Here is a 27,248-nt window from a genome sequence, read left to right on the forward strand (position 1 = left end):
GCCAGGGAGCCGGGGGTCCCCAGCTATAAGGCTTGGCTTTGCAGGGGCCAGGAGCCAAGAGATCATCGGGGTGTCCTAAGGAAATCTGCCTCTCGCTGTCTTTAATATTCTTCTTCAGGCTTTCAAAGCCTGAGCCTTTCCTGCTTCTCTAAAACACCAAGTTATTACCCAAAGGCCTCTCTCTTCCCCGTGCCACCTCCCTCGGGCTCAAGCAGCTGTCCCCAGGCAGCACCTCCCTTCCCCGCTGAGGGCCAGGCTCTGTGACGCCCCTCCGTTTCCTGTATCCCTGTCAGAAGGGCTCATCCTCTCCCCCAGCAGGGCCCTGGGATCATTCTTAATCAAGGCACGGAAAGATGGCATCTCAGCCCCCCTGGAGCCTGCAAAATAAGCCCTTTAAGATCCGTCTCCTGGCAGGGGACCATGGGGGCCACAGGGGAGCTGTCACTGAAGAGCCAGGGGAATGCAGAGGCAGGGTGCAGGGTGACTGTCGCTTCTCAGGACCCAGGGTAAGACGGGGGTAGCCAGAACCCCCAGCTGCCCGAGGGTCCCCTCCCAGGCATTTTCGGATGGAGGCTGTCTGCACCTCCAGCTGTCCACGGGAGCCCCACCCCCTCTCCCTTGGTAACTGGGAAGCAGAGTAGGAGGGGGATGTGACATGTTTTGCAGGGAGCGGAGCCGAATTGCAGTCGGGGTAATTACATTTTGCCTTAGCCGTTGCCTCCTGCTGGACCACTTGGCCAGCGTCCAGCCTGGGCGGGGTGCAGGGCAGAGCCAGGCCCACTTACACTGGCTCAGCCGTGCTGTGGCGTGAACGGTCCTCTGTCTACGTGCTCTGCAGGTAGACCGGACTCGAGGCAAGCAGCAGAGGGGCTCAGAGACCCAGCCCGACCCCCCAACCTAGGGGAGATGGCCAGGCAGGCCAGCCCCAGCTGGTGGGAGGCCTGCAGAGGGGGTTCCTGGCTACCCATATGTGCTCATCCTAGCCCTGGCCTGCGTATGACGAGAGCGGGGCACAGCCATCCCAGGACTCCATGTCTCATGGAGGCCAGAGGGGCATCAGAGAGGCTGGGACTGGCTGCCCTCGTCAATTACCACCTCCAAGGCTCAGCCAGGACCCCACAATCACATCTAAGGGGCTCCCCTCCCTGAGCGCTCCCCGAACTTTGGGGAAGCCCTTCCTATCTTCAGCTGGTACTGCTGAAGGTACCAGGGCCTCTTAAGTTATCAGTTCCGATGTCCATTTCCCACGGGGTCAGCCAGGGCAGCTCCTCATGTGCCTACTAGAGTCTTCTACAAGCATCCAGGTCCTGGGTCTCTGGGTTCCAATTGCAGCTTTGCCCAAGTCACATAACTCTATCCTGCCTCTGTTTTCTCATCTGTAAAACGGGGATAATAATAGTAACTACCTCATATGGTTACTGTGAGGATTAAGTGTGATAAGACGCAAAAGTATTTAGAATGGCACATAGTAAGCACTAAATGAAAGTAACTGTAAGAAAGATGGTGATGATGATGATGTCTGAGTTTCTGCAATGCTGCTGCTATTACTCCTACTACTGTGATTGCTGCTGTGACTATTAATGACATTATTCCTACAACTACCTTTTGTAGTGGTACTAATGCCACTACTAGGATAAGGGTGGTACTAATGCCACCCTCCAGGATATGCATAACAATTATGGGTTTATAAAGCTTTGGAAATTGTAATGGCTCCCACTGAACCTGTAAAATGTTAATGTGCTGGTCAAGGGTTTTCATCCTATGGTTCTGCCTCCTGCTGCCTGGGCTCCTGCCTTATCCCCAGGCACCACCTGCTGCCTGGCATTTCCCCAGGAATCACCTCTCTCCCCTACTTTCCACCTCTAGCCAGACCAGCTCCTTCTTCCTTTTTTATTAACTCCCTCTCTTTTTAAAATTACACATTCCTATTACTCAGCCATAAAAAGAAACGAAATTGAGTTATTTGTAGTGAGGTGGATGGACCTAGAGTCTGTCATACAGAGTGAAGTAAGTCAGAAAGAGAAAAACAAATACCATACGCTAAGGCATATATATGGAATCTAAAAAAAAAAAAAAAAAAAAAAAAGGTCATGAAGAACCTAGGGGCAAGATGGGAATAAAGACACAGACCTACTAGAGAATGGACTTGAGGATATGGGGAGGGGGAAGGGTAAGCTGTGACAAAGTGAGAGAGAGGCATGGACATATATACACTACCAAATGTAAAATAGATAGCTAGTGGGAAGCAGCCGCATAGCGCAGGGAGATCAGCTCGGTGCTTTGTGACCACCTAGAGGGGTGGGATAGGGAGGGTGGGAGGGAGGGAGACGCAAGAGGGAAGAGATATGGGAACATATGTATATGTATAACTGATTCACTTTGTTATAAAGCAGAAACTAACACACCATTGTAAAGCAATTATACTCCAATAAAGATGTTAAAAAAAAATTACACATTCCTAAGGACTCAGCTCAGATGTCATCTGTCTGCTGAAGTCTTCCTTGGCTGGGGAGAGATAAAGACGCAAAATAGGAAATCAGGTGTGGGGATTTTATTGTCCAGAATGGCAGCAAGAAGAGAGGCAACAAAGACTCCTGATTGGATTCTGAGAACTGGTTTAGGAGAGAAGCCAAATTAAGAAGCTGAAGCAACCAAATCTGCCTTCGAGTGGCTCAGATGAATTCTGCTGAGCATCTTGTAATAACAAGAAACCAGTTATTGAGCACCTACTGTGTGCCAGATACCGTTCAGCTATGGATACATACAAAACAACCCTATGAGGTAAATGCTATTCTGATCATCCCCACTTTACAAATGAGGAAACTGAGGCACAGAGAGTTTCATTAATTTGGCTGGAGAGTTAATAGAAAACAGAGCTAGATTTAAACCCACTACTCTGTCTTTTTCTATCACAATTACTGTTTCTATTTCTATTTCCCCTCACCCATCTTCCCTTCATTCTGTGAGCTTAGGGTGGTAGGGACCAAGTCATTCACTATTCATTAATTCAACTATTTCATGCCCACCACCCGAAGATATAAAACATGTGAGTATATGAAAAGTACTTAGTGCCTGGCACAGAGTGGGTGTTAGCTGCAGTCATCACCATCATCACCGTCAGCATCATCATCACCATCATCACTGTCAGCATCAGCATCACCATCATCACTGTCAGCATCAGCATCACCATCATCAGCATCATTACCATCGCCATCATCTTCATCATCTATACCCCCTGCACAAAACCTGGCACTGAGAAGGTTTTCAGTGAATATTTTGTTGAATGCTGGATGACGAGGCATTTCTCACAATCACTCACGTTCCCAGGAGGGACAGCTTCTCTGTGTCAGAAAAATCAACACTCTTATTCTCTGAGTCCCCAGAGGAGCCATTTGCCACCATCTCCCTCCCTTGAAGTGGTGGATGCATCATCCTTCCTTCTCCTGGAAGGGGCTCGGTCCCACCTCAACTCTCTGACCCTAGTGGGCAGGAGTGATTCCCCCTTCTTATGCCAGAACACAGAGCCTGGCCCCGCTCTGTAAGCCCCTCTACCTTCCCTCCCCATTAGGAGGACCTTGAATCATAAGCACATCCCCAAAGCAGAAGACAGTCTCCAAACAGAAACTAAAAAATGAAAGGAGGCTGGGGGCCATGGGGAGAGCAACACTAGCCCTCAAGGTCACTTCTTCAATGGGCTGCAGGGGATAAACACCAAGAGCATCTCTGAAAATGAATGCCAGATGCAGTGATCTAAAAGCAGAGAGAGAAGTGTCTGGAAGAGCAGAGGAAGAAAGTTATGAAAAATGGCATTCTTTGGTCATCTCTATTTCTGCATTAAATGCTGGAATTTACCCAGAGGAGAAAAAGACAAAGGCTGAGAAGGTATTCCGACTGAAAATAGATAGTACAGAGTTTTAAAGTGAAATTAGATGTCTGGACTTTTAGAAAGATGATGTTCATTTCAGAATGGTTCTGTCAGGCGCCCAGCACCCTGAGGAGTTTTGTAAGGCTCAGTCTAATTATAGGGAGCTTTAGTCTCCTATGTCTGCTGTAACATATTACTACAAGCTGAGTGACCTAAAACAGCATAAATTTCTTCTCTTACAGTTTGGGAGGTCAGAGTCCAAAATGAGTCTCACTGAGCCAAAACTAAGATGTCAGCTGGGCTGTGTTCCTTTCCAGAGGAAAGGGAAAACCCCTTTCCTTGCCTTTTCCAGCTTCTAGGGTTGCCCACATTCCTTGGCTCTTGGCCTCCTTCCATCTTCAAGACCAGCTGTAGCTGGTCCAGTCTTTCTCACACTGCATCTCTCTGACACTGATTCTTCTCCATTTGAAGGACCCTTGTGATTACACTGGACCCACCCAGATAATCCAGAATAGTCTCCTAATCTTAAAATCACTTGATTAGCAACCTTAATTCTATCTGCTACCTTAATTCCTTCCACCCTTGCTATGTAACTTAACTTATTCACAGGTTCAAGGGATTAGGAAGTGGACATCTTTGGGGACCATGATGTTGCCTACCACATGGTATTATGACTATAGAATTATATGCTAGTTCTTTCAAAATTGGTAATTCATGTGGAATATTTCTCACCCATAAAAAAAATGAAATAATGCCATTTGCAGCAACGTGGATGGACCTAGAGATTATCATACTAAGTGAAGTAAGTCAGAGAGAGAAAGACAAATATCATATGATATCACTTATATGCGGAATCTTAAAAAAGTGATACAAATGAACTTATTTACAAAACAGAGACTCACAGACATAGAAAACAAACTTATGTTTACCAAAGGGGATGGGGGTAGGGATAAATTAGGAGTTTGAGATTAACAGATACACACTACTATATATAAAATAGATGAATAAGGTCCTACTGTGTAGCACAGGGAACTATATTCAATATCTTGCAATAACCTATAGTGGAAAAGAATCTGAAAAAGAATATATATATGAATATGTATATGAATATGTATATATATATACACACATATACATATATAGGATATATATATACATATAGAAAGAAAACTGAATCACTTTGCTGTACACCTGAAACTAACACAACATTGTAAATCAACTGTATTTCAATTGAAAAAAATTTTTAATTGGTAATTCATCTCTGGAACTGAAAGTGGGTTTTCATTATCCATAAATGGGATTAAACCAAGTTAGTGTGACCTCAGGAGAGTTACTTAACCTCTCTGGATAAACCTGTGTTTTCTCATCTCTAAAATAAAGAGTTTAGCGGTAAGCTCTGGTAATGAGTGACTGTGGCTTCACTGTCTCATGCCCAGGGCCCAGCACACAGTAGGCACTCAGAACACGTTGGTGCTGACTTGGGGGAGCTGCATTTAGTGGTGTCTGAGGCTTCCCAGCCTTCAAGGCCTGTGGTTTCCTGACTCACGCTTCTAAGTAACAGAACAGAACACAGATTTTCAAAATGGGTATTCACATCTGTCAGGAAACTCCTCCCAGCAGAAGGTGTGTCATTTTTCTCTGTGGCACAAATCTTTGTACAAGAAGGCACCCGATGACACACACACACACACACACACACACAATGAACAGAAGGATGGACAACTGTGAATGTGTGTGTGTATATATATGTATACATGTATATATACATACACACACAGGGGGAGGGGGGAGAGAGAAGGAGAGAGAGAGAGAGAGAGAAACAGAGTGTGTGTGTGTGTGTGTGTGTGTGTGTGTGTGTGTGTGTGTGTATGGTGCTCAGTTTTGTCATCTGTAAGCTAAGAACAAGAATAATACCAACTACAGAAGGATGTTGTACGGATTAAACTAGTAGTTCATAGGGAACTCCCTGGTGGTCCAGCAGTTAGGACTCTGCGCTTTCACTGCCGAGGGCCCCGGTTCAGTCCCTGGTTGGGAACTAAGATCCCACAAGCCGTGTGGTGCGGCCAAATAAATAAATAAATAATAAAATAGTTCCTACATGTAAAGAGTGCCTGGCTCGTAACAAGTGCCATATAAAACCTGAACTACTGTTTCGCATCAATATCATGATTCTCCTGCCACAGCACTGAATGGATGTGGACGTTCCATGCGTCCCCCTGCTGTGGGAAGAGGCGGGGGTCCCAGCCACTTGGGGAGATCTGGGGCAGCTGCTGAAGGAGGTGCCGTTTACATTGTACGTTGAGGAAAGGGGGACGCGCTCCCTGTCGAAAGCCGAGGGCAGGGCGCCCTGGACGAGAGGAGCCATGGGGGCACGCGTGGAGGTGGAGAGCCGTGCTGAGCAGAGTGCGTCCCTCTGTCACTTTGGGGGTGTATGAAATTCAGTTGGACAGCTAGGTTAGGTAAAGGTCACAGGGGTGTCTAAATGCCTGGTGAAGAAGTTTCCATCTTATCCTCTAGGAAGTGGGGAGCCACTGAAGGTTGTTCGAGTGGAGAGGGTGGCCATGGCCTTAAGGCTTTGCTCTAGGCAGTATGAAACATTTAAAATCACAGAGAAATAAGTTAGTCCTAAGGCTGCCGTAACAAATTACCGCAAATGGGGTGGTTTAATACAACTGTGAGAGAAATGTATTCTCTCATAGTTCTGGAGGTCAGAAATCTGAAATCAAGGTGTTGACAGGGTTAGTTCCTACTGCAGGCTCTGAGGGTGAATCTGTGCTGTGCCTTGCTCCCAGCTCCTGATGGCTGCTGGCCATCCTGATCTTCCTTGGCTTGTAGACACATTACTTTAGTCTATCTCCATCTTCACATGGCCATCTCCCCTCTGTCTCTGTGTCTCGAGTGGCCCTCTGCCTTTGTCTTATTAAGGACACGTCATTGGATTCAGGGCCCAGCCTAAATCCAGGACGATCTCATCTTGAGATCCTGAATTACATCGGCAAGACCCTGTTAACAAATAAAAGATGTCCTGGGCTTAGGACTCAGATTTCTCTCTTGAGGGCCATCATTCAACTTACTACAGATGATTAAATCAATTGTCATATGCACACTATTATATATAAAATACATAACCAACAAGGACCTACTGTATAGCAAAGGGAACTATAGTCAATATTTTGTAATAACCTATAAGGGAAAAGAATCTGAAAAAATAGATATATATGTATGTACAACTGAATCACTTTGCTGTACACCTGAAACTAATACAACGTTGTAAATCAACTATACTTCAACTTAGAAAAAGAGATAAAAACAAAAAAAAATGTATAATGTAAAAAAACCACACACACACACAGTTGACCAGCACGTCTATACATAAATATACATTCCTGCCATCAGCAGGATAGAGCTGTCAGAAGTATGGAAGTGCCATGGAGCTCTGAGTCATTTGGTTTTTTCCTGTGGTTCTTCTTATCTGTAAAAGTGAATGTGTGTGAGGGCAGGCCTGGTGAGGGGGATGGAGGGAGCAACTGTGATTTGGGTTAACTCAAAGGTTCTCCACCTGGATGCACATGAGAGTCACTGGGGAGAACACTGAGAATATACCAGTGCCTGGGCCCTGCCCCCCTAGAGATTCTGATTTCATTGCTCTGGAGTGGGGACTGAGTGTCAGTACTTTTTAATACTAAGTTATCCCCACATGCAGTGCAGTTTGGTTCACTATGGGTATTTCAATGAGGGCAATATAGAGCCAAGGGAGTGAAAATTGGCTCTTGGGAGGCAAAAAAGCCCTTAGGATTACAATGGTTTGTGACCCTCCAAAGGGCCCCAGCACATAAACAGATACACAGTGTATTGATGCTATTAAAATTCCATGGGGTGGGATGTTTTACAATATAGTATATTAATAGAAAATCTGAGGTACAGGGAGGCCAACGGATCGGTAGACAATTGCCATTGAAAAGGTAGTCTGTTACTCTCAGCTCCCAAGAGAAGGGGCATGCCACACCCGGATGGGAGGGGGGATGGGTGGACACAGGGACGCACCGGTGTGGGTCAGCAGGCAGAGGAAGAGGCGGAAATGTGGGCAAGACCCTTTATTGTGGTCTTCAAGCAAAGGAACTGGCGAGGCAGGGTAAACAGATTTAGGATTGGCTAGTTTCAGTGGGCTCAGGGGCAGAGGGCTGTCCCTAATTGTTCTGGTACCTGCTGGCGGGGGCGGGGGTGGGGGGGCAGCGGCGGTGATTAGGGCAGGTGGATAGTGGTCTGGAGCGTGAGAGCCAGTTTAAGGAGGTGATTGTGAGTGTGGGCTCTGGATTGGTTGCTTTGCATTTGAAAAGCACATTCACTAGCAAGTTGTTTGCTATCTCTAGGAACCGGCTAACCCTGGGAAGGATGGACCCTCCAGGATCAGCAAGGGCCCAGATGTCAAAGCATCAGAATATAGATATAAGAGACATGGTGAATATAGTGGAGGTGTGGGTGGGGGACGGAAGAAAACGTCCAAAAAGACTTCTTGGGCAGAAGGAACCATAATAAAAAAAAGGTTGAGAAACATTGAGTTGTATCTGGGCTACATCATAGATTTCTTGATAGAACTCCCAGAACAGGAAGCATCTCCCTGAAAGCAACCTTATCCAGATGTACAGCTGGATAGGGCCCCTCTTTGCCAGCAAGGACCGTGAGCTTTCTTCCCCAGGGGCCCATGGCCTTGTCAGTACCTTTTTTTTTTTTTTTTTTTTTTTTTAGAAGCAAGGAAGGGGCGTGAACTTTGTGCCTTTTTTAATTATTATTATTTTTATTTTTATATTTATTTTTGGCTGTGTTGGGTCTTTGTTTCTGTGCGAGGGCTTTCTCTAGTTGTGGCAAGCGGGGGCCACTCTTCATCACGGTGCGCGGGGCCTCTCACTATCGCGGCCTCTCTTGTTGCGGAGCACAGGCTCCAGACGCGCAGGCTCAGTAGTTGTGGCTCACGGGCCTAGTTGCTCCGCGGCATGTGGGATCTTCCCAGACCAGGGCTCGAAACAGATTCTCAACCACTGCACCACCAGGGAAGCCCCCTGCCGTACCTTTTAGCAGCAGCGACAAATGAGAATTTAGAGTCCTCTTGAGGTTGATTTTGCTCTGTAATCAGCTGCTGAGTTTTTGGCCTAATGGAATTCTAATGTTTTTAAAAGCCAATTTAGTAATCTTTGTATTTTCGACAGATTGTGAAAGCCCTATTAGTTATTTATATTCACTGTACACATGCATGCCTACAAATGGCAGATTTATGCTTTTATGTGCCATTAACATCTACACTATGTTAACAGCAGCATTTAGCCAGCTCTCAGAATGTTGGCCTAATCTCCTCTATGCCTGTAGACACACACACACATACACACACACACCTCTGTCATTCTGTGTGGTCAGCCATAGGGTATTTCAACTTGTTAAAGATCCTAGTGAATAGTTCCTCACTATATCATATCAAATAAGTGGTAAGTCACCAGGCTATTTAATTAAAGATAATCAATCTTTGAAGACTTAGAATACAATTAAATATACTTAACACTAAAGCTCGGTTGAACATGATTTAATCTTTCTTGGGTGATTCAGGATCTTACAGGCCTTGGGGGCCTTTGTTATGAATATAAACGATCTTCATGCTCTTACTCTGCAGAAGTTCCATTGGAAAGAAATTTCCAGTTGAAATCCTGCCAAATACACAGACTTTCACTGTAGAAGTTACCCTCGCAATTACCTGGAAATGGTTTCTAGACATCCCAGGGATGACAAATCTGTGAATATTTGTCCTTGGCATAAAATGTTCTGACTGATTCTGTGAAATCCGTTTTCCAGCCCCCTTTTCTTTCTCTATCAGGGAGAAATTCTCAGTGGGGTGCTAATGTATCATTAACACCATTCTTTAAAATGTACTAATCTTTCTTTTCCATCAAGAACTCTACCCAGGACTCATTCATTAATTCAACTTGTGTTTAGCAAGGAAGTCTCAGTGAGACACGGTAGAATTGAAGAGTTGGCAGCAGAGAAGGGTACAGCTAAATTTGTTTCAGGGCACATACTGTATACTCAAATAATGAATCCAGAAAGTCTCTTAAATGGATATATACATCCTTACCACTCCTCCTGCCTATCATTTCCTTCCTTCTTTTTCTAGTGTGATCACCTTCACTAGTTGAACCATATTCAAATACTTAATGATTCAGAATTTAAATTAATCTGGGAAAGAAACACCTAAAAATAGCCCCAACATACGTTGTAAAAAGAAAAGGCAAAAACTGATAGAACTGCATGGAGAAATAGATAAATCCACTCTAATTGTTGGAGACTTTAACACTCCTCTATCAGAAATGGACAGATCCAACTGGTAGAAAATCAATAAGGACATAGTCGAACTCAGCACCATCAAACAACTGGATACAATGGACATCTATAGACTACTTCGTCCAACAACAACAGAATACACATTCTTCTCAAGCTCACATGGAACATTCACCAAGATAGACCACATTCTGGGACATGAAACATACCTTAACAACTTTAAAAGAATAGAAATCATACAATGTCTGTTTCTCAGACCACAGTGAAATTAAACTATAAATCAATAACAGAGTGATAGCTGGAAAATCCCAAATACTTGGAGGTTAAACAACACACTTCTGAATAACACATGGGTCAAAGAAAACAAAATCTCAAGAGAAGTTTTAAAAATATTTTGAACTAAGTGAAAACATAACATAAAAATCTGTGGGATGCAGGAAAAGCAGTGCTTAGAGGGAAATTTATAGCAATAAATTCATGTATTAAAAAAGAAGAAAGGGCTTCCCTGGTGGCGCAGTGGTTGAGAGTCCGCCTGCCGATGCAGGGGACATGGGTTCGTGCCCCAGGCCGGGAGGATCCCACGTGTCGCGGAGCAGCTGGGCCCATGAGCCATGGCTGCTGAGCCTGCGTGTCCAGAGCCTGTGCTCTGCAACAGGAGAGGCCACAGCAGTGAGAGGCCCGCATACCACAAAAAAAAAAAAAAGAAGAAGAAAGATGTAAAATCAAGAATCTAAGTTTTTTCATTAGGAAATTAGAAAGAGAAGAGCAAATTAAATCAAAAGTAAGCAAATGAAAAGAAATGATAAGAATTAGGGCAGAAATCAATTAAAAACAGGAAATAAATAGAGAAAATCAATGAAACCAAAAGCTGGTTCTTTGAAAAGATTGATAAAATTGATGAGCCTCTAGCCAGGCTAACTAAGAAAAAAAGAGAAATTACTAATATCAGAAATGGAAAAGGGGACATCACTATAGATCCCATGGACATTAAAAGAATAATAAAGAAATACTATGCACAACTCTGTGCTCACAAATTTGATAACTTAGGTGAAAGGTACCAATTCCTTGAGAGACCCAATCTACCAAGACTCACACAAGAAGAAATAGATGATCTAAAGAGGCCTATATCTATTAAAGAAATTGAATCAACAGTTAATAACCTTCCAAAACAGAAAGCACCAGGCCCAGATAGTGAATGCTACCAAACATTTAAGGAAGAAATTATACCAATTCTCTACAACCTCTTTCAGAAGATAAAAGCAGAGGGAATACTTCCTAACTCATTCTATGAATCTAGTATTACACTAATACCAAAACCAGACAACAATATTACAAGAAAACTACAGATGAATATCTCTTGTGAACATAGATGCAAAAATCCTGAACAAAATGTTAGTAAAACAAATCCAATAATGTATAAAAAGAACTTAATCAGAGTCCTTCAGTGCACCAGGAGTTTTCTTGCCTCTGTGCCTTGGCTTTTGCTGCTCCCTCTGGTTTGCCTTTTCCTATACCCTTCTCTTCCCCACCCCCCACCCAATTCACCTAGTGAACATCAGCTTATCTTTTAGTACTGATCCTAGGACAGTTCATCTATGAATCCTTTCCTGACACACCACTTAGGTAGAATATCCAATTTCTGTTTGTGCTATTAGCGTAGCATGTACGAGCTTCTCTTATAGCACCGGTGACACTCATGAGCATGTGTACTTATCCCACTAAACTATGAATTTCTTAAGGAGAGGGTCTGTCTCTTACTTTTCATTATAGTCCCAGTCTGGCACCTTATATGGCATGGATGGATGGAGGAATGGATGGATGGATGAAAGGAAGGGTAGGTGGATGGATAATTAGATAGATGAATGGAAGTTAAGCTCCATGAGAGCAGCTACTCTGTATTGTCTTCTGCTCTATCTCCATCGTTTAGCACAATGTGTAGCACACAGCAGATGCTCAAAAATTAATTAATTACCCTCTAATTAATTAAAGGATGATCCAATTTAAAAGTGGAAGTTCGATCCTTCTCAAACTCTTCCAAAATATAGCAGAGGGAGGAACACTCCCAAACTCATTCTACGAGACCACCATCACTCTGATACCAAAACCAGACAAAGATGTCACAAAGAAAGAAAACTACAGGCCAATATCACTGATGAACATAAATGCAAAAATCAACAAAATACTAGCAAACAGAATCCAACAGCATATTAAAAGGATCATACACCATGATCAAGTGGGGTTTATCCCAGGAATGCAAGGATTCTTCAATACACAAATCAATCAACGTGATACACCATATTAACAAATTGAAGGAGAAAAACCATATGATCATCTCAATAGATGCAGAGAAAGCTTTCGACAAAATTCAGCACCCATTTATGATTAAAAAAAAAGTAGGCACAGAGGGAACTTTCCTCAACATAATAAAGGCCATATATGAAAAACCCACAGCCAACATCGTCCTCAATGGTGAAAAACTGAAAGCATTTCCACTAAGATCAGGAACAAGACAAGGTTGCCCACTCTCACCACTATTATTCAACATAGTTTTGGAAGTTTTAGCCACAGCATTCAGAGAAGAAAAAGAAATAAAGGGAATCCAAATCGGAAAAGAAGAAGTAAAGCTGTCACTGTTTGCAGATGACATGATACTATATATAGAGAATCCTAAAGATGCTACCAGAAAACTACTAGAGCTAATCAATGAATTTGGCAAAGTAGCAGGATACAAAATTAATGACAAATCCAACTGACAAATGATTAATCTCCAAAGCATACAAACAACTCATGCAGCTCAATATCAAACAAACAAACAACCTAATCCAAAAATGGGCAGAAGACCTGAACAGACATTTCTCCAAAGAAGATGCACAAATTGCCAACAAATACATGAAAGAATGCTCAACATCATTAATCATTAGAGAAATGCAAATAAAAACTACAATGAGATATCATCTCACACCAGACAGAATGGCCATCATCAAAACATCTAGAGGGCTTCCCTGGTGGCACAGTGGTTGAGAGTCCGCCTGCCGATGCAGGGGACATGGGTTCGTGCCCCGGTCTGGGAGGATCCCACATGCCGCGGAGCGGCTAGGCCCGTGAGCCATGGCCGCTGAGCCTGTGTGTCTGGAACCTGTGCGTCCAGAGCCTGTGCTCCGCAACAGGAGAGGCCACAGCAGTGAGAGGCCCGCAAAAAAAAAAAAAAAAATCTAGAAACAATAAATGCTGGAGAAGGTGTGGAGAAAAGGGAACGCTCTTGCACTGTTGGTGGGAATGTAAATTGAGACAGCCACTATGGAGAACAGTATGGAGGTTCCTTAAAAAACTAAAAATAGAACTACCATACGACCCAACAATCCCACTACTGGGCATATACCCTGAGAAAACCATAATTCAAAAAGACTCGTGTACCAAAATGTTCACTGCATCTCTATTTACAATAGCCAGGACATGGAAGCAACCTAAATGTCCATCAACAGATGAATGGATAAAGAAGATGTGGCACATATATACAATGGAATATTACTCAGCCATAAAAAGGAACAAAACTGAGTTAGTGAGGTGGATGGACCTAGATACTTCATATAGAGTGAAGTAAGTCAGAAAGAGAAAAACAGATACCGTATGCTAAAACATATATATGGAATCTAAAAAAAAAGAAGAAAAAGAAAAAAAAATGGTCAGAGAAACCTAGGGGCAAGACGGGAATAAAGATGCAGACCTACTAGAGAATGGACTTGAGGATATGGGGAGGGGGAAGGGTAAGCTGGGACAAAGTGAGAGAGTGGCATGGACATATATACACTACCAAACATAAAATAGATAGCTGGTGGGAAGCAGCCTCATAGCAGCGGGAGATCAGCTCGGTGCTTTTTGACCACCTAGAGGGGTGGGATAGGGAGGGTGGAAGGGAGGGAGATGCAAGAGGGAAGAGATATGGGGACATATGTATATGTATAACTGATTCACTTTGTCATAAAGCAGAAACTTAACACACCATTGTAAAGCAATTATACTCTAATAAAGATGTTAAAAAAATAAAAAATAAATAAATAAAAGTGGAAGTTCGGATGGATGGATAAATGAATGGTTGAATGGATGAACTGATTAATGCATTTAAATTATAAGTATTCAAGAAGAAGATGCATGGCCACCTTGATGTAGAGCAAGAAAGTCTCCATCGTCCAAAAAGCTGCCTCCTCATTGTTTTACTCTGGCCTGTTGCCGTGTGTTAATTGAAATGTCAACATAGATGCAAAAATCCTCAACAAAATACTAGCAAACAGAATCCAACAGCACATTAAAAGGATCATACACCATCAAGTGGGGTTTATTCCAGGAATGCAAGGATTCTTCCATATACACAAATCAATCAACGTGATACACCATATTAACAAATTGAAGGAGAAAAACCATATGATCATCTCAATAGGTGCACAGAAAGCTTTCGACAAAATTCAACACCCATTTATGATAAAAACCCTGCAGAAAGTAGGCACAGAGGGAAATTTCCTCAACATAATAAAGGCCATTTATGACAAACCCACAGCCAACATCATCCTCAATGGTGAAAAACTGAAACCATTTCCACTAAGATCAGGAACAAGACAAGGTTGCCCACTCTCACCACTCTTATTCAACATAGTTTTGGAAGTTTTAGCCACAGCAATCAGAGAAGAAAAGGAAATAAAACGAATCCAAATCGGAAAAGAAGAAGTAAAGCTGTCACTGTTTGCAGATGACATGATACTATATATAGAGAATCCTAAAGATGCTACCAGGAAACTACTAGAGTTAATCAATGAATTTGGTAAAGTAGCAGGATACCAAATTAATGCACAGAAATCTCTGGCATTCCTATATACTAATGATGAAAAATCTGAAAGTGAAATCAAGGAAACACTCCCATTTACCATTGCAACAAAAAGAATAAAATATCTAGGAATAAACCTACCTAAGGAGACAAAAGACCTGTATGCAGAAAATTATAAGACACTGATGAAAGAAATTAAAGATGATACAAATAGATGGAGAGATGTACCATGTTCTTGGATTGGGAGAATCAACATTGTGAAAATGACTCTACTACCCAAAGCAATCTACAGATTCAGTGCAATCCCTATCAAACTACCACTGACATTTTTCACAGAACTAGAACAAAAAATTTCACAATTTGTGTGGAAACACAAAAGGCCCCGAATAGCCAAAGCAATCTTGAGAACGAAAAATGGAGCTGGAGGAATCAGGCTCTCTGACTTCAGACTATACTACACAGCTACAGTAATCAAGACAGTATGGTACTGGCACAAAAAAAGAAAGATAGATCAATGGGACAGGATAGAAAGCCCAGAGATAAACCCACACACATATGGTCACCTTATCTTTGATAAAGGAGGCAGGAATGTACAGTGGAGAAAGGACAGTCTCTTCAATAAGTGGTGCTGGGGAAACTGGACAGCTACATGTAAAAGAATGAAATTAGAACACTCTCTAACACCGTACACAAAAATAAACTCAAAATGGATTCAAGACCTAAATGTAAGGCCAGACACTATCAAACTCTTAGAGGAAAACATAGGCAGAACACTCTGTGACATAAATCACAGCAAGATCCTTTTTGACCCACCTCCTAGAGAAATGGAAATAAAAACAAAAATAAACACATGGGACCTAATGAAACTTAAAAGCTTTTGCACAGCAAAGGAAACCATAAACAAGATGAAAAGACAACCCTCAGAATGGGAGAAAATATTTGCAAATGAAGCAACTGACAAAGGATTAATCTCCACAATTTATAAGCAGCTCATGCAGCTCAATAACAAAAAAACAAACAACCCAATCCAAAAATGGGCAGAAGACCTAAATAGACATTTCTCCACAGAAGATATACAGACTGCCAACAAACACATGAAAGGATGCTCAACATCTTTACTCATTAGAGAAATGCAAATCAAAACTACAATGAGATATCATCTCACACCAGTCAGAATGGCCATCATCAAAAAATCTAGAAACAATAAATGCTGGAGAGGGTGTGGAAAAGAGGGAACACTCTTGCACTGCTGGTGGGAATGTGAATTGGTACAGCCACTATGGAGAACGGTATGGAGGTTCCTTAAAATACTACAAATAGAACTACCATATGACCCAGCAATCCCACTACTGGGCATATACCCTGAGAAAACCATAATTCAAAAAGAGTCATGTACCAAAATGTTCATAGCAGCCCTATTTACAATAGCCCAGAGATGAAAACAACCTAAGTGTCCATCATCGGATGAATGGATAAAGAAGATGTGGCACATATATACAATGGAATATTACTCAGCCATAAAAAGAAACGAAATTGAGCTATTTGTAATGAGGTGGATGGACCTAGAGTCTGTCATACAGAGTGAAGTAAGTCAGAAAGAGAAAGACAAATACTGTATGCTGACACATATATATGGAATTTAAGAAAAAAAAAATGTCATGAAGAACATAGGGGTAAGACAGGAATAAAGACACAGACCAACTAGAGAATGGACTTGAGGATATGGGGAGGGGGAAGGGTAAGCTGTGACAAAGCGAAAGAGCAGCATGGACATATATACACTACCAAACGTAAGGTAGATAGCTAGTGGGAAGCAGCCGCATAGCAGCGGGAGATCAGCTCGGTGCTTTGTGACCGCCTGGAGGGGTGGGATAGGGAGGGTGGGAGGGAGATGAAAAAGGGAGGGGATATGGGAACATATGTATATGTATAAGTGATTAAATTTGTTATAAAGCAGAAAAAAAAAAGAAATGTCAAAGACTAGTTTTTCACTCAAAATACTCTAACACACAGCTTCCCTGTCAGTAACACCCAGTGCTGAGTTTTATCACCATCACATGAAACTATGCCCACGAATGTCACTGCTATATAACACTGGTAAACAAGGGAGACAGATGCTTTTCAGAGAACTCCCAAATGGCCACAGTCCATGGTCCTGGGAGCCAGATGATCTTCAAAATCTGATCAACCTCTGACATTTCCACAGCTACCCAAGACCTAGCTGGAGGTGGAAAATACCTCTTAGGAGGAGTCAGGGATTGAAGCAGACACTCACAACCCCTGCAGAGCCCCAGGTGCACTTCACTGCAGAGATTAGAAAACTGGGAAAATGAGTCTTTCTCTCTTCTCTTAAGCCCCTGCGAGATGGATGTAGCTCAGAACTGGATGGGGAAAGTTGCAAGGATAATGCAATAAAGACAGAACGCTGGGAGAGGAGGGAGGGCACAGGAAGTGGCCAACAATCTTGTAAGGATATTTAACTGTGCTTGCTAGCGACAGGGAAGAGGAAACAGAGGGGGGAAAGCACAAACAACAGTGGGGCTTACATGACGAGGCTTTACGTCATGGGAGGTCAGGAGAGAGAGCAGGAAGGCCTGTACAGCATTGCCACGTGGGTGTCCAGTGGGTGTCTCAAGTTAAACGTAACCAGAACTGAACTCCTGATCTTTACCCCGAACTTGACCCTCCTGCAGTGTTCCCTATTTCAGTAAATGGTAAACCCCTCCTTTCAATCATGCAGGTCAAAAACCTTGGACTTGTTCTTGCCTCCTTTTTTCCTTACACCTTACACCCAAGTGGCAGCTCCATCAGCTTTTCCTTCACTTTTTTTTTTTAAAGATTTTTTTTTGATGTGGACCATTTTTTAAGTGTTTACTGAATTTGTTACAATATTGCTTCTGTTTTATGTTTTGGTTTCTTTGGCCGCAAGGCATGGGGGATCTTAGCTCCCCGACCAGGGATTGAACCTGCACCCCCTGCGTTGGAAGGCGAAGTCTCAACCACTGGACTGCCAGGGAAGTCCCCTCCTTCACTTTTCTAGCATCTCCACCATAACTACTCTGGTTCTGCCCTGGCCACTCCCTACAGTCTGTTCTCAACCCACCAGCTGGAGTGACCCTCAAAAAAGGTCAGGTCACATCCCTCCAAAACTCCAAACCCTCCAGTGGCTCCCATCTTGCTCAGAGTAAAAGCTAAAGTCCAGAGTCACCTGCGAGACTCCACCCAGTCCGCCTTCATCACTTCTCTGGCCTTATCACCTACTGCTTTCCCCGTTCCTTCCTCTAACAAGCCAAACCCACCCCCTCAGACCTTTGCCCTCACATCCCCCTGCTCTTCCCCCAAGACATTAGCCCTGCTCCCATGTTCACTTCCTTCAAGTCTCGCTTTGAATGTCCCCTTCTCCGTGTGACGCCGCTACCCCACCCAGCACTCCCCACCCTCCTTTCCTGCTCTTTTTTTCTCCATGGCACTTACCACCCAGCTGGCTACATATTCTAATTATGTATTTGGAACACACATACCAAGATGGCAAGAATTTCCAGTATTTTGCTACTGGATCCTCAGTACCTAGAACTGTACCTAGCACCTAGTAGGCGCTCAGCTAATACTCACTGAATGAATGAATGAACAGAGTATTTTCCCTTTGTTTTTCTGCAGCTTTTCTTATTTATGCCATCAGTGTTAGAGCCGCACCATCACCCCAGGGTCCCTGTGTGCCACGCACCATGTACAATGCCTTAATAACATCATGGCTGCCTCTGTGCCTGCTCTATAGGCTGACACTCCCTGACCTAGACTTTAATTAGTCCCCTTCCCTCCCGAGCTGACTGCGAGGGAAAGCTGGCTGCATCTGGCTCACGTGGGGAGGGCCGCGGGTGGGGTCACCTTGGACTACTTCCTCTTTCGTGACCCCCCCACCCCGTCCCCACCTTGTCCCTGCCTCTCTGCCTCAGTGCCCAGCATGCACACCGGGTACAGTTTTCTTACTGTCTCAGGATTTCCTCTCTGGACTGAGAGCTTCCTAAGAACAGGAACTTCTTTGAGTCTTGAGATCTCAAAAGTGGCATTTGAGTTAGGCCTTGAAGGATGAACATGAACTTGCTGGGCACCTGTCAAAAATGGAGATAATAGGTATAGAGATGAGAGAGAGGAAGAAGTAGACATCGTGGGTGTCAACCACTCTTTCTAGAATTTCAGCTGAGAAAAGGGAAGAGAGAGAAACAGGGTAGCTGGAAGGTAAAGGTTTAGTTTTTAAGTCCAAACTTTTTTTGGCCCAGTGCCCTCAGTGGTCCACCCCTGCCTCCCGGTCCAGCCGCTTCTCCCAACGTCTGCACCCTCTTGTACCTTCTGTTCCAGCCACTCTTATATTCAAAGCACATACCTCTGGGCCTTTGCTTTTCCTTGGAATGTCCTTCTCTAATCATCATCATCTTTTTTTTTTTTTTTTTTGCAACACGCAGGCCTCTCACTGTGTGGCCTCTCCCGTTGTGGAGCACAGGCTCCGGACGTGCAGGCTCAGCGGCCATGGCTCACGGGCCCAGCCGCTCCGTGGCTTGTGGGATCCTCCCGGACCGGGGCACGAACCCGTGTCCCCTGCATTGGCAGGTGGACTCTCAACCACTGCGCCACCAGGGAAGCCCCATCATCATCTTTATAATCATGATCACATTTGTTGAGCTATTTATAGGGTCCAAGATTTACATGTATTAACTAATTTGATCTTCCAGTGGCCTTATAAGGATTATAAAATGACCATTCCCATATTATTCACAAGGAAACGGAGGTACAGGGAGGCTAAATAGCATCCCTGGGAAACATTGCTGTGAAGTAGCACAGATGCAATTCAACCTGAACGTTCATTCGGGCTCCAGAATCCACACTCTTTCAACTCTGCTGTAAGGCATCTGCTTCCCCAGGTCCCCTAAGCTCCCCTGGGAAGCTGCCCTGAAGCTCCCAGGCCAACTTGGGTTCACCCACTGCACTCCACGGGGACTTCATGCATGTCTCTGCTCAGGTGTTTCTCCCATAGTGGTTCAGTTGGTGGGGGGTCTGTCTCCCCTGCCAACCGGGAGCCTTTGAGAACAGAAATGTGTCCTACTGTCTTCATGGTGCTCAGTATTGGTGGTTGAATGAATGAATGGTCCATAGATATCTTCATATTCTTTTAAGGTTGGCATGCTTATTCCTCCTGTGTACTTCAGCCTCCATGGATGGACATGTTATTGAACCCATTCCTGAAAATTCTCCATCTTTGTGTTTTCTACCTCTTATTTATTTTGATGGTTTGGCTTCAGACTTCCTAAGAACTTTCCCTTTGAATGTAATTCATTATGGGGCGGGCGGGCGGGGGCAGGGCATGGAAATGAACCTGGTCTGGATGTATCCTAATTGGAGTACGGCATACCTCTCACAGATGAATGTGCTTGCCAAGCCAGTCCTGAGTTTGTTTCCCACTGCCAAGTCTCTTAAAATAAAAAGGAATTTTTTTTCCAAGCCGCTTGTGCAAACATTTTTTAAAAATCTGATAACTTCCTATCTTGTTTCTTAATAATCCGAACAGTAAAAGAAAACACTCTGTCACCGTGTTATTGAATTTCTAAATCTTTACCTTCAAAGAACTTCACTTAGATTATTAGCAAACATTTCTCCACCCCCTTCGTTGTGACAGGTTGTCCATGTAGATTATCCCATTACAGCCTCCCAACCATGCTAGGAGGTAGATAGTATCAAACATGTTACAGAGGGAGAAACAGAGGCTCAGAGAGCCAAGTCGCAAGCCCCAGGCCACACAGCTGGAAGACGGCAAGGCAGGAATCTGAACCCAGCCAGGTCTGTCCGGTGCCAGTTCGAGGGCTGGTCTGCTGCACCCCAGCTGCTTCCTTCCCATTTCTTAAAGCTGGGACTGGTGCCAGGATGCTCCACTTTAAATTCTGGGGATAATTTAGCAGAAAACAAAGCCTAGCCTGGCAAGCAGGACATAGGAGAGTCTGTTCCCTTCTCACAGCCAGAGACAGGCAAGGCAGAACCCCAGCCTGGGCCCAGGGTGCCAAGACCTACGTAGCCTCCTCCTCTATCACCACCGTTAACATCAAGGGGAGAATGGATGAGTGCTGATAGCTGTCTTATTTGATTTTCTCTCGGTGGGTAAATAGCATCCTAGTCCAGTGATAGCATGGAGACACAGAGAAAAGCTGAGAGGAGAAAAAGGATGGCGCGGTTATATTTGCCAAGGAGCCATCCAATCATATAGGAAGGTAGGCATTCAGGGAGGCAGAATTGCCCTGATCGTCCCATCGGAGACAGAATGCCAGATGTGGTTGGTCCAGGGGCCCACCCAGAGGAGCGGTTTTCATATTTTCTGTTCTAAATGCCCTAACCAAAAAGTTGTCTGTCTCCAGTCACACAAGGTTTTGGAAAGATGATCTGCAAGACTATTTGAATCCAGACATTAAATAAACAAAACTGCACATTTGTGGGAACAGGCCATTTAGCAGACGCTTGCTATAGGCTGGAGGCCTTAAATATTTATCTAGTTTAATCACTGCAATAAACTGATGCAGTAGATATTTTAACCCCTCTTTGCAGACACAGAAGCTGACTGGGGATCTGGGAAGTGCTTTGTCCAGGTTGTCCAGGGGACTGGGGCAGGACTGGAGCCTGGCTCTGTCAAGAGCCCATGGTCATACCTGGCCCCTCTGTCCCACCTACAGCCAGTCAGCCCCAGGTTGCTTATGGCTGGAAATGTGGACATTCAAAGGCATTGGTTCATCCTCTTTTAGCACTGGCCAACCCCTTTGAAAATGTGAATGGATTTTCCCTTAGACAATGTACAACCCACCCCAAAGTAATAGGTTTCAGTAAGACCATGACCCCTTCAACATAGTGGACCCTCCCCTGTGATCACCTGCTCTCCAGGGGAATTATTTCCTTTAGGTCCAAAGTCATATTTGAACCTTAGGTTCCCCCTGTTTTTTTTTTTTTTTTTTCTCTTGCGATACGCGGGCCTCTCACCATTGTGGCCTCTCCCGTTGAGGAGCACAGGCTCCGGACGCGCAGGCTCAGCGGCCATGGCTCACAGGCCCAGCCGCTCCGCGGCACGTGGGATCCTCCCGAACCGGGTCACGAACCTGCGTCCCCTGCATCGGCAGGCGGACCCCCAACCACCGCGCCACCAGGGAAGCCCCAGGTTCCCCCTGTTTTTAAACTTGAGTCTTGATCACCAGGCTGTGACTGTCCTTGGCTCCAATAATGGAAATTGATGACTGGTCCAAAACGGAGACCTGCAGCTAACACTAAAATATGATACTGGGACCTTCTTAAAGACCTAGTTGATTTTTATACAAAAAAATAAATGACTCTAGTTTATGTGTGTACTCCATATAAAGTCCTCAAAACAAAAGAAAAGAAAAAAAAGGAAAACCCTGGTGTATAATCTTTGCATAATAGATTAATTATAGATTTCCCAAATCCTAGTACTCTAGCTTTCAAAGCTTCTTGAAATTATATTTATATGTAAAATAAATTTTTTACATTTATATGTAAAAATTTATATTTTTACATACATAAATAAAAAATTATATGTAAAAATTATATTTTCACATTTAAATTTCATAACCCTCTAAAAGAAGGAAGAATAATTCTGAGGGAAATTATTTATTCTTATGATGAAGCATAAAGTAGTCCAAAGCTGGGCTTATACACAGTAACTGACTTTCATCTCAGTTAACATATGTCGAGCACATACTAATACTCAGCACATGCAAAGTAAGTTCTTTAGTACACATTGTCTCACTTCATCCCCACCTGCAGCAGCGCCATGAGGGAGGCAAGGCCATTCCTATCACTCCCATTTCACAGAAGAGGAAACTGAGGTCCAGAGAGGCTCTGTGACCTGCCCAAGGTTAAACATGGGTGGGAAGTGGCAGAGCCAGGACTGAAGCTCTGGGTTCCAGACTCCACGTCCCGTTTGCTTGTGCCTCAACCAACATGTGAAGCAATGTTTCAGATACAGGCCTGGGATAAGAACTTGCTGCACGTAATGCAATTACCAAGAAAGCAAGCCTGTGAGCACATGTCAGGGCCATTTGTACTTCATCCTCCCTGACATTCAGGGCTCACTCGCAGGTCTCCTTTGCTGTGAAGCACCTGATCACCACCCCATCTCCCAGCAGAGGCCCTCATCCCCTGAACGTTGGATCACTTGTCACACTGGGTCGTGGTCATTGGTGTCATTTGCCTTGAGCACTTTTAAGGGTAGTAAATCTCTGAATTAAGAGTCAGGAACGTCAGAGGTGTCAGATGAGGGATTGGCCCAACATTCATTGCCGTGGCAACGGCTACTTGCCTTGGCCTCTGACCAGATGTCTGGGCAGGTGAGCAAGCAGGAGGGAACAAGGATGACCCAGGGCGTCCCTGCCTGGGGTGATCGGGGGCATGACTCAGCTGTTAAGAGAAAAGAACAGGCAGGAGGCCGGCCTTGGATGGTGGGCATTTCTGTGAAGGTCTTGTCTTTCCTGAAAAGCTGAGGGTTCCTGAAGTGCAGGGATCGCCTCTCAGCTATCTCTGCGTCCCGTGTGGAGCCCGGCCCAGCGCTAAGTAGTGTCCAGTAAATCGTCAATCTGTATTGTCCAATTAATGCCAAGTTGTGAGCTGGCCCAGCCCACAGTGTCTTTCAAACTGCCAGTCGTGACCCACTAGTGGACCATGAAATCACTTCTGGTGCTGCAGACAGCATTTTTTATTGATAAGATAGAAAAGAAGTGAAAAGAAAAAAAAATGAGAGTGCCTCATACATAGTAAGGATCAGTGTTATTTTTCGTGAACTTTTTTCATGGAAAACATGAAAAATGTGTGTAGTAGTAGTGGTGGCGATGGTGTGTGTGTGTGTGTACTGGGTCATGATGTAAAATACATTCTTTTTTTTTGTAGTTTTTAAAAATTTTTATTGGAGTATAGTTGCTTTGCAGTATTGTGTTAGTTTCTACTGTACAGCAAAGTGAATCCGCTATATGTATACATATATCCCCCCTTTTTTGGATTTCCTTCCCATTTAGGTCACCACAGAGCACTGAGTAGAGTTCCCTGTGCTATACAGTAGGTTCTGATTAGTTATCTATTTTATGCATAGTATCAGAAGTGTATATACTGTATCAATAGTGTATATACTATACCAATCCCAATCTCTCAATTCATCCCACCACCACCCCTTTCCCCCTTGGTATCCATACACTTGTTCTCTATGTCTGTGTCTCTATTTCTGCTTTGTAAATAAGATTGTCTATACCAATTTTTTCAGATTCCACATATATACGTTAATATACGATATTTATTTTTCTCTTTCTGACTTACTTCACTTTGTATGACAGTCTCTAGGTCCATCTACGTCTCTACAAATGACCCAATTTTGTTCCTTTTTATGACTGAGTAATATTCCATTGTATATATGTACCACATCTTCTTTATCCATTCCTCTGTTGATGGACATTTAGGTTGTTTCCATGTTCTGGCTATCGTAAACAGTGCTGCAATGAACACTGGGGTGCATGTGTTTTTGAATTATGGTTTTCTCAGGGTATATGCCCAGTAGTGAGATTGCTGGGTCATATGGTAATTCTATTTTTAGTTTTTTAAGGAACCTCCATACTGTTCTCCACAGTGGCTGTACCAATTTACATTCCCACCAATAGTGCAAGAGGGTTCCCTTTTCTCCACACCCGCTCCAGCATTTATTGTTTGTAGATTTTGTGATGATGGCCTTTCTGACCAGGGTGAGGTGATATCTCATTGTAGTTTTGATTTGCATTTCTCTAATGAAGTGATATTGAGCATCTTTTCATATCCTTGTTGACCATCTGTATGTCTTCTTTGGAGAAATGTCTATTTAGGTCTTCGGCCCATTTTTGGATTGGGTTGTTTGGTTTGTTTGTTGTTTTTTTTTTTCCGATACGCGGGCCTCCCACTGTTGTGGCCTCTCCCGTTGCGGGGCACAGGCTCTGGACGCACAGGCTCAGCGGCCATGGCTCACGGACCCAGCCGCTCCGCAACATGTGGGATCTTCCCGGACCGGGGCACGAACTCGTGTCCCCTGCATCGGCAGGCGGACTCAACCACTGCGCCACCAGGGAAGCCCGTTTGGTTTTTTTGATATTGAGCTGCATGAGCTGTTTGTATATTTTAGAGATTAATCCTTTGTCAGTTCCTTCATTTGCAAATGTTTTCTCCCATTCTTAGGGGAGAAAACATTTGCATTTTCTTCCATTTTTGTCTTGTTTTTGGTTTCCTTTGGTGTGCAAAAGCTTTTAAGTTTAATTAGTAAAATACATTCTTATTGAGTCTAAAATTTTTGAAAAACAATGGTTAGAGAACAATCTCAGTAACTTAACTTGATCAGCTTCCTGATTATAGGAACATTAAAATCTAATAGTCATTTGCATTGTTCATCCATATATTCATTATTCATAAAAAAAAAACTACTATGGTTGCCTTCTCCACCGTGTCAGCCTGTTAGGTGTGAAGATGAAACATTCAGAACAAGTGACTGGTTCAGTGTGACTGGAGCCACTAATTAGGCAGCAGGGGCCAGAGGAGGTGTGTGTTGGGTGCCACCTCACGCCTGCCCATCTTCAAAGGAGAAGCCTTTGGTTTTTTTTTTTTTTTTTTACCATCTTTATTGGAGTATAATTGCTTTCCAATGTTGTATTAGTTTCTGCTGTATAACAAAGTGAATCAGCTATACGTACACATATATCCCCATGTCCCCTCCCTCTTACGTCTCCCTCCCACCCTCCCTATCCCACCCCTCTAGGTGGACACAAAGCACCGAGCTGATCTCCCTGTGCTATGTGGCTGCTTCCCACTAGCTATCTGTTTTACATTTGGTAGTGTATACATGTCAGTGCTACTCTCTCACTTCGTCCCAGAGGAGGCTTTGTTTGCTGAGATTTTGTGTTTCGAGCAGGGTGAGAAGTGGACTTGAATTTTTTTTTAAACATCTTTATTGGAGTATAATTGCTTTACAAAGGTGTGTTAGTTTCTGCTTTATAACAAAGTGAATCAGTTATACATATACATATGACCCCATATCTCTTCCCTCTTGTGTCTCCCTCCCTCCCACACTCCCTATCCCACTCCTCTAGGTGGTCACAAAGCACTACCAAACGTAAAATAGATAGCTAGTGGGAAGCAGCCACATAGCACAGGGAGATCAGCTCTGTGCTTTGTGGACTTGAACTTTGACCTTTGTGTTCTGTCTGTCCCCTCACCCTGACAGTTGGCTTAAATAATTCAGCACCTGTATATTGATACTGCTTTATTGTACCCCAGTTGTTTTGTCACTGGCAGTCTTGTTTCTCCAGTGAGTTTATACTTGAATACGTCTCCTGCTTCTTTTCCATCTCCTAGCAGGATTGGGAATACTGTAGGCATTCAATAAGTGCTTCCTACTTATTGACAACTACTTTTGTTCGGGTCCCTGCTAAGATATCCCTTTATTCCTCATCTTCTCTTACCATAGAGCATGTGTCATTTGGCTTTGTGGTTATGTGTGTAACAGTCCATCTCCTTCACTTAGACTGTGAGCCCATTGAGAACAGGGAGTATGTGTATTCTGTCCCTCACTGTATCCTCAGCCCCTAACTTAGCACAATGCCTGCCTTGTTCATTGTCTCCTCAGTGATTGACACTTGGTAGGTGTATCTGTTAGTTATCACCATAATAATGCTGAGTAGCAAATAACCCCAGTGACATATTAAATTAGCATTTGCTTTTGTGGGGCAGCTGTAAGCTGCAGATTGTTACTGCATTGGCTCTGTCTGTCTCTCACCTTTCTTAGACCAGCAGGCTAACCAGGGTGTGTTTTTCTCATAACAATGGCAAAAACACAAAAGAGCAAGTTCAGCCACACAGGTACTTTTCAGGCCTTTGGTTCCATCATGTCTCTTAATATACCTTTGGCCAAAGTTCGTCAAGCCCAAAGTCAAGGAGCAAGAAAGCACACTCTGCCTATGGAGTCTGGGGAGGATATGGGAACAGTGATTATTTCTGAATAATCAACCAAAGTAAGCTCTCAGGTCCTCGCTAAATGTTCATGGAATGGAAAGGACGGGATGAAAATAATTGGATTCCAGGGATTTCCCGTGGGTATTCACCATACAGTTTACAAAAGTCCACGGGGACTTTTCACCTCCTGACATATAGCTCTACGGAGAAAGCCAGGGCCTTGTCTAACAGGTAACAGCCCAGCCACCC

The 27,248-nt window shown here is 43.8% G+C and overlaps 1 protein-coding gene across 2 annotated transcripts in view; it reads left to right on the top strand.

Annotated features, from left to right (window-relative positions):
• Positions 1 to 27,248, top strand: part of ABTB3 (ankyrin repeat and BTB domain containing 3) — a gene marked incomplete at both ends in the record, with an annotated part of 308,960 nt that overhangs the window by 162,096 nt on the left and 119,616 nt on the right. The gene's annotated exons all lie outside the window — the stretch shown is intronic.

Source organism: Hyperoodon ampullatus (assembly GCF_949752795.1).
Source record: "Hyperoodon ampullatus genome assembly, chromosome: 11".
Lineage (NCBI taxonomy): Eukaryota > Metazoa > Chordata > Mammalia > Artiodactyla > Ziphiidae > Hyperoodon > Hyperoodon ampullatus.